This window comes from Podarcis tiliguerta (assembly GCF_965153285.1).
Source record: "Podarcis tiliguerta genome assembly, chromosome: 7".
Classification (NCBI taxonomy): domain Eukaryota; kingdom Metazoa; phylum Chordata; class Lepidosauria; order Squamata; family Lacertidae; genus Podarcis; species Podarcis tiliguerta.
This window is the reverse complement of record NC_139540.1, coordinates 44,861,933-44,870,724: the sequence shown is the minus strand read 5'-3', so window position 1 is coordinate 44,870,724 and position 8,792 is coordinate 44,861,933. Positions and strand designations below refer to the sequence as shown.

General features: G+C 45.4%; 1 protein-coding gene across 31 annotated transcripts in view; it reads left to right on the top strand.

Annotated features, from left to right (window-relative positions):
• Positions 1-557: 557 nt before the first annotated feature.
• Positions 558-8,792, top strand: part of GREB1L (GREB1 like retinoic acid receptor coactivator) — a 153,837-nt gene continuing 145,602 nt past the window's right edge. For 12 of the 31 annotated variants that reach the window (XM_083451526.1, XM_083451523.1, XM_083451521.1 and 9 more), the window contains exon 1: positions 607-760. The gene's annotated coding sequence lies outside the window, so the exon portion shown is untranslated. Of the gene's footprint in view, positions 761-8,792 lie in introns of all 31 variants that reach the window. The other 19 variants (XM_083451518.1, XM_083451515.1, XM_083451506.1 and 16 more) reach the window with 6 other exon arrangements.

Sequence of the window (8,792 nt, the reverse complement as noted above, 5' to 3'; positions counted from 1 at the left end):
GCGGAGCAAAGCAAACATACGCAAGGAAGGTATTTGTTCTGTCCGTTTACAACATCAAATTCAACATCACTTCACGAGTGCCTTGTGGTCAGAAAGCCTCCCCTAATCTAAGTTAGGATTGTGGTCCGTGCGGAATCTGGTGGCGATAGCGTATTCCAGAGTACAAGGTTGCGCTATTGTGCTCGTGTGCGCGCACCCCCCCAAGCCACACGCGCGCACAGCCACCCCTCAAACGTGGCCGGAATCCACGACTCTTTGCCCTACTTCTTTCTCCCCCTCTCCGGGACGCTTCCTGAGGCGGAACGGCGACGCGCCACCAAACCCCACTGAGGCGAGTGGGACGTTTCCGACCACGAGCGCCTCAAAACGCCCTTTCCTCCCCCCAGTCAGTACGAGGCAAGGAAGGCGCCTCTGCTGCCTCCCTCCCTCCCTGTCAGAGCCCCCTGGAAAGAGCTCGAAGGGCCGAATGGACGCGGAGCCCGAGAGCGCGGCTCGGACGCCCCAGGGTCTCTGCCCCTCCCGCCCGGCGAGCCAAGAGGGGCGGCCCCGGCCATGCCAGCCCCCTGTCTCCGCCCCTCGGCTGGGCCGCTCCTCCTCCTCAGCGCCAGCGCCAGAGAGGCAGCCGGAGAGCGCCAAGCCGATCGCCTTCGGAGAGTTTCGCGGAGCAGCTGTGCGGGAGGGGGCGGGCGGCACGGAAGGCAGAGACGGGGGTCCGGCGAGACCCCCGAGACCCTGCGCTCCTTTTCCTGCTCCTCGCACGGTAAGGAAACACAAGCGACCCCACTTCCCGCAGGAGGGGGGGGGCACCTTCGCTTGCCTTTGCTCTGGTGGGATGTTGCAATAATAACAGCGACAATAATTAATAAAAAGCGGCCGGGGCGGGGAAGGGAAGCAGGGGCGGGGAAGGGGGGGGGGGTTCGCCGCCCGCTCGTCTCCCGGGAACGGCAGGCCGGGCCGGGCTGCACCAGGAGAGGAGGGGGCTGCGCTTGGAAGGGCTTGTTGAGGGCTCGGGGGGGGGGGTCGGTTCTACATTCCCAGTAAACGTCACTACTTTGGGTGCAAAATGCGCCTCCTTGGGCTGGGGTGATCGGGCTGCTTTGGGCTGAGGGACCCAGCAAAGTCCACTTTTGACCCAGTTGGAGAGAAGGGAGATTGCAAAAGCGGGGGGGCGGAGGGAGAGAGGACCCGGGCGGGAGATCGTGGCCTGCCCCGAGCCTTGGTGTCTCCCCCCCCCCCCGAAGAAGGCTGCATGTGGGTGTCAGATTCGCCAACAGACGGTGCGCCTGGCCCGAGCCCTTCGCTTCCCCCCAAACTTGCTAGGCCAGCTCTCTGCCAACAGGAGGCTTCGCGCGGAGCGACGAGCCTCTGGCCGCCAGAGACTGATCAACGCGCTCCGAGTGGGGCGAATCGATCCATCGGGGACGAATGAATTAAACCCACGCGGGAGGAAGTGGGTTGGAAACAATAGATAGTGACTCGCGTGTGTTTCTTTGGACTTGCCTTACCTCGCGCTCCCGGATAGTCTTCTTCCGTGTCGCTGGAAAGTTTTGGGATCCCTTTCGGAGACAAGCAGCTGTGGTGACAGTTGGAGGTGACAGGCGCTTCTCTCCGACGGGAGACGGACAGGGGGAATTAAAATATAAATAAAGGGAATCGGCAGGAGGGTATTCCTCCTCCGCCCCTTCCTGCAACGTTTTTGCTCTTGGGGTTCATGGTTCTTTGGTGGGTGGGTGGGTGAATGAGGGATGGCTTTTACGGTACCAACGAGTACATTGGGTTGCTTTCCCCCCAGATGCAAACTACCAAGTACAGATGTGAGGGAGAAAGAAGTATATTTAGTGTAAAACAAACAAACAAACAAACAAACAACAACACAGAACTGCATGATATCGCTGCTGGGTCCTAAATTTACGGGTGTAAATTTGAAGTAGGAGGAAGGTGGTTGCAGAAGTGCCAAAGTCTGTACAGTACTGTACTTGCCGGGAACTAGGGAATTGTTCCAGAACACTCAGGAAAACATTCCTATCCTGAATAGATACCCGGGCTCCACAAATTTTACTGGACTCAATAATACATGCAGCACCCTGTTTGTTCTCTAGTAATATAGACAGATTCTATGCAGATTTACTCCGTGGATTTCAGTGGGACAAAATTCCAAGTAGTAGGGTTCCAGTCTCTAGGACTGAATTAAGGATGGCTGGCTGAGAGCAATTATCCTGAGAATGCCTTAATCAGCGCAATACTTTGCATATTTTCTTGGAAGTAAATTCCATCCACAGGGTTTAATGGTACTTGATTCCAGGAAAACTTGTGTAGGTCTGCTGCCTTGGTCTGGAACTCATCCCTTCATAATGCTGATAGTGTAGGATAAAAACCAGAAGAGAGCTGCAGTTGAACTGATTTGCCTGCATCATTTTTTTGGTTTTTTAAATACAGATTTACAGATGTGAAAAATGCAAAATAGAGCTGTAATCCTATGCATACTTATTCAGGAGTGAATCTGCTTGAGCCCAAGGGTTCTCAGTAACCATGCATCAATGCCCCTTAATAAAAACAGTCTCATGGAAAAAGTCATGGAGTTCAGATTATTTACTTTCTAGTAAATGACTTATATTTGTTTTGCCATCAAATTTATTTCTGTTGCTAATTTTAACAGCTGATATTTTTAAACATCCAATTTTTACTGCTTACTGTTTGTCAATTCATGTTTTAAATATCACGGCTGTGCTTCCTTTTTATTTGTGTTTTAATGAGTTGTGCATGGGTTATAGGATGTAGGTATCCCATTTCCAATATTATGAGTAAGGAGATATATTGTGGTGCAAGACAGATGGTCTGTTGAAGGAGTAAGGGTTAGATATTTAAGAGCTTTCCCCTTATTTGTTCTGTTTCCCTCCCAAAGAAACCCAGATTGTGTTGTCAGCAAACCTTTATGCCTGGTACTGCTGTTCTTGAATGCCACCCAGGACCTGAGCCTGGATGAGGCTGTTGATCTTGCTGGAAATTGGAGACCTCTCTCTTTTGTCTAGGATAGTCAACACAGCACTCTCCAGATGCTGTTGGAACCCAACTGTCATCAGCCCCATCCAGCATCGCCAATGATCAGAGTTGCAGATCTATCTATCTATCTATCTATCTATCTATATATCACTCATCTGACTGGGTTGCCCCGGCTACTCTGGGAGGCTTCCAACATCTAGCTGGACAGAATGACAGTTTTTAGGGACCCTTTTTGGTGTATCATCTATCCTGCTGCCCAACAGTATCCCTGCCACAGGTGATAAAAATGGCCATGGGGCCCTCCTGATAGATATAGGTCAGGACTTCATTGTCACCAAGACAAGCATGGGGTTGTTACAAGTCATCTGGGCCCTTTCACATGTAGTAGGGCACATGCTCAGTGGTTGTGATCAGTTGTATAGTGTGTGTGTGTGCGTATGCACATTTTTAACTATTTCCTTGTCATGGTTATCTGGTAACAGTGGAATGGGGAACATTGGGCCTTCCAGATGTTGTTAAACTCAGGGACATCTTGAGGGCCATAGGTCACTCCCCTCTGCAGTAATTTTTAGGCTATTGATGACCTTAATGTTTTGGGAGCTGAAGGCCTTGTTCAGATTACCTTTGGCATCTGATGGATCCAATGGTTTTCAAAGTGCCCTGGGAGATTTTCTTGCTGACATGGATTGCATTTTTGCTGATACCCTGGTCAGTCTCTGGAATTTGGAGTTAATCTGGGTAATCAACCCAGGCTTTCCTAGGTGTTCTGTCCTACTGGTTAGAACCATATCAGCTCCCTTGTTTTCCAGGGAGCTTGGGAATCAGCTGGTGGATTAACTGGGATACAGATGGAGTAGAAGCTGATAAGAAGTCTGATGAAACACTGGCTAGAACCATTTGAAGGCCTACTTGGTGGTAAAGGTAGTGTGGAAAAAGAAATACTTTTCTGTTCTCTGCTAATATTGCACCTGTGCTGCCTTAGCCTAGTGGAGCTTATCTAAATTATAAGACATTTTCTCCATCTCGACCCTTGGGCAGATTATCTTCAAAAACCAATTGCAGCACCCTTGGTAGACATTTTTCAAATAAAATAATTTGCTTATGCCCTATCTCCAGTTATTCGGTTACAGGAATAAGCCTATATATCTAGCTGGTTAGTATCGTATGGATACATTTACGTTATGGATGTACAAGGCATGCTTGAAGAGGTACTGGCTCTCACCTATCCCCCTAACTCTTGCCCATTATGGCTTCCAAAAAGTAGCTGAGAGGAAGCAGGTGGGGGGGGGGTCTGGGAGGTACCTTTGGAGGTTGGAGCAAGTTTTTCTAGCTTCGTTGAGTGGGGTGGTCATGGAGTTATTTCTGGAGAGCCCCTCCAGCTTCACTTTTTTTGAGCAATTAAGGTCTTAGTCCAATACTTTTATCTGATACTTCCCCACCTTCTGAGGCTAGGTGGATGGTTAATGTAGAGAGGGGCCTGAATTATGGACCATTCTTCTTTTTCAACTCATTGACTTGTCAATTTTAATCTGCTACTTTACCTGTTTCTTTAGAAGTGTTTTTACTATTTTATTTTTATGCAATTTGTTTTGTTTTATTTCTATGTGGTTTTCTTGGGAGCCTTAAGGCAAGTGTAAAATTCAGAATACAAATAATGGACTGCAACATAATACTCCAATTCCAAGCACATTTCTTTAGTATTAAGTTCCAATGAATTTTGTGGGATGTACTGCCAACCGAGTATGCTTAGAGAGCACAGCTTGAGGCTCTAGTCATAAACAAGGGGTTTACTTGTGTTTAAATGTATAATCTCTAGTTAAATTGTGGTAAGACTAAATCATGTGTGAAAATATGTAGGTAGTTTATTTGAATGATCTGATGAACAACTATGCTACGTCACTGACACTGGGATCTTGCACTTGACTTTAAAAGTAGCCTAGTGAACAGTAATGCAATCTTAATGGGGTAAAGGGCAGGCAAACAGTTAATATAGTGTTTTTTTAAAACAACAACAACACCCAACCTGAAATCCTTTGTAGTTCAAGCTGCAGGTTACACAATCAAGTTCTGTCCCATTACATAGAGGTCAGTGGGACAAAATGGATAAGTACATGTACTTCAAATAAGTGACTTGCGTTTTACTTTTGTCATTAGTTCAATTCAGAAGCAGGAGCACATGCTATTGTTTGCCAGCCAATTTAGCAACCAGAATTTTGGATTTATGGATTGAAAGGTTGATTGATTTAGCTTATATACTCCTTCATATTTCAACAGAAACCTCTAAGTGGTTTAACATATCCCAACGACAACAAAAAACAAATATAAAATATAATACGAATTCCACATTCATAATTCCACATACTACTACTCCCACATTTCAAGTAACACAATTAAGTAACGATGAATATCTCGAACAATGTACATAGTACATAGTAAAATAAATATGAACTGCAATCACACTCTCCTTACACTCACCATATCACTCTAGGCACACAATTCTCACTTCAATTTTTTTTAAAAAAATTAACTAACCAATAAGCAGATGCAGAAAAACAAATCAATCAAATAAGAGCAATGCAACAACAACTCCCCATCCCAAAACCACTAATTTCCATCCAGTTCTTGGAATTAACTAGTTTATTTGAACAAGGTTCACTACATACTTTAAACATCACTGATCTTCACTTGAAAGTAGTTCCAATAATTGCTGGGTGAATGAAAGGTTCATTTTGGTGTAAAATTATGAACAATTCATGTTTGTTCCCTCCCTCCTATCCTAGATTTCATTTAAAACAAAAAGTAAGTCAATCAGACATATATAAAAAAGTTAGTAAACTGTGGAATAAATGTTCTAAGGCTTATTAGGTTGATATGGAGGTGCTGCTGTTGCTAAGGTTCCTTAGCGACTTAATCACCATGGTTAAGCAACCAACAGGAAGGAACATGAGGCATTTCCTGTATTTTCCTTGCTGAAGAATTTCGCTGTCCTCCAATACTGGCACAAAGTGCAGGAACCAAGTGCATGATGCCTTGTGCCATTAACAGCTGTGTGGCAAGCAAAAATTAAACAGGGTTAGCCTTTTCTGGCATGGAAATACAATTTTAGGGGAAGCATCACCTGTTAATATTCTGTCTGTCAAACATTTTATTATATGATTATGGTCCCAATTTACTTTTAGACCCTTCATCACAGCAGCTTGTAACATTCTGAATGCGCAAGACAAACTTTTTATGAACTAAAAAGTTAATTTGGATAAACTTGAACTGAACTACCGTATTTTTCAGACTAGGGTTTTTTTAGGTTTAAAATTGGGGCTCGTCTTATACATGGGTAGTGCTGAGGGGTGTTTCCTTAATTTGGAGTCCCCCAAAATAGGGAGCATCTTATACATGGGAGTGTCTTATACATGGAAAAATACAGTAGTTCATTTTGTAGACGGACAAACTTAATCTGGAACCAGCTCTTTTTAGACAGGATGAACTTGAACTCAAACTGCTTCCTTTTTGGAGTGAACTTTCCAAGCACCGTTTCCACCCAGATTTTCACCAAGGAAATGCCCCTCTTTTCGCCTAGGGAGTTAAGGACCTTCCCCATAAACAGACTCTCTCCCCGCAGGGAGTCTGGCACAGCCACTAGCACGCCTAATGTTTACCACCTTTCAGGGGGCATCCCTGTCAGATAAATATAAAAACAAACTCCCTTCAAGAATAATAATGCTCTAAGAACAACACAGTAGAGGGTAGTACCCTTGCTCTTATGACAACCCCAAAGTGAAAACCCAAAAGGGATTATCCCCTTTGGTGTCACCCTTTTGGATCTAACCCCTGCCCACTAGGGTTGCTCAAGCACATTATGGTGTCTTGCTTTTTTATATCTATGTGCATCAAATGCATAGGCATAGCCAGAGGGTGCGGGGGGGGGGTGGCAGCTGCCCACCTAAATCAAGTAAATAAATAAAAATACTTAACTAACCAACCAACCAACCAGGTCACAGATAGCTCAGTTCTGCCCCCCCCCAAACCAAAGTCCTGTCCCCTAACATAAATCCTGGAGCAAATGATGATCAGTTGCTTAAAATCTTGTCAACCACTGTCACACCTTCAAGAGAGTATTAATAAATGAAATATTTTTAATTAAAAAAACCCTGAACTAAAGTTTTAAAAAACAGCAACGTTAGAAATCAATGTATTCTACAACAAAAGCCTTTCAAGTAAGTGTTATGGCACTTCGAACAGAGTCAAACTTATATCTGCCTCATCTGTTATCTTTTAGATGTCAGGTAAAGTCTGTGTGTTTCTATGGACTACTGGTGGCCGATTTGTTTATAGTTTAGGCTGTTTGGTTCAATGTGTAGAGTTAATTTTACCACTTTTCTCATGGAATCGTAGTGAAAGGAAAAAAGTACCTAGTGGAATCTTCCCCTCTATGCAGCTTCATGCATTGTCCCCAATCCATGTCATTTTGCTCAGTGTCGTATATAATGATGCGTAGGAAACCTGTGACCCTCAGAGTATTGGTGGGCCACAGCTGGTGATACTTAGGTACACTGACTTAATGTTTCTGAAAGGAAAGCTTGGCAAGCAGTCATTAGTGGAGGAAGAGGAGTGCGGGGGGAGTGCAAGGCTCCCGGCAGCGTGATCCCAGTAGGGTGCCATCACGGCTGCCCCCTGCCGTCACTGGGGGCCGCACCCCTGCAGACGGCGTGCCCTACCCCCGCCTGCATTCCACCACTGCAAGCAGTTGGTAAATCTGGAAAACATCCAGCTACAACCAGTATGCAGACTGAGTGTGCTGCTTCCCAAGACATCTGTCATAGTAGTTCCATGAATAAATCTCAACTGAGTTTAGCTATAGAAAGTGTTGTGTGAAAACTGTAACAATGCAATTGTAGGCATGTTTATTCAAGTCTAAGTCCCACTGACTTCAGTGAATAAAAGTCCTCTGGGTTACAGTAGGGACCCTACAATGAGATCCTATATTTTCCTTTCAATGTTTTCTTTAGAAACATTTATATAAGCAATGCTTTAAATGTCAAACCATATTTTAACTTTTAAAAACCCCAAACTAGGAGTGCCATTTCGAATCCCCGCGACAGGGTGAGCTCCCATTGCTCGGTCCCTGCTCCTGCCCACCTAGCAGTTCGAAAGCATGTCAAAGTGCAAGTAGATAAATAGGTACCGCTCCGGCAGGAAGGTAAACGGCGTTTCCACGCACTGCTCTGGTTCGCCAGAAGCAGCTTAGTCTTACTGGCTGTACGCCGGCTCCCTCGGCGAATAAAGCGAGATGAGCGCCGCAACCCCAGACTCGGTCACGACTGGACCTAATGGTCAGGGGTCCCTTTACCTTTACCTAAAACCAAAGATTCTGATGGAAATAGAACATACTCCCTGTTTTCTTCCTTTTAGCCCACCTAAAGAAGCCGTTGCCTTAAAAAAAGACAGAAAGAGTGGGCAGAGTACTGTTGCACTCAAGCTCTGCTTTCAGACTTCCCACAGGCATCTTGCTAGCCACTGTGAAGATGCTGGACTGGATAGGCCATTGGCTTGATTCAGTAGGCTTTCCTTTTGTTCTCAAGTAGAAAGCAGAGTGCAGTCAGATGGTGTTATCATATTTGCCGAGTCCGTGCTTTTGCTTATTCAGGGATCCTTCCCTTCTGAACCTTTGGAACCACTTCTAGATGTTGGTGAAAAGAGGCAACAGACTCTGCTCCTTACTTGATGTGCATACTTCAAAGCTTCTGCAAGAAGGGCTTGCCCATTCCTGGCCCACTACTCTTCTCCCTCACTGCCCT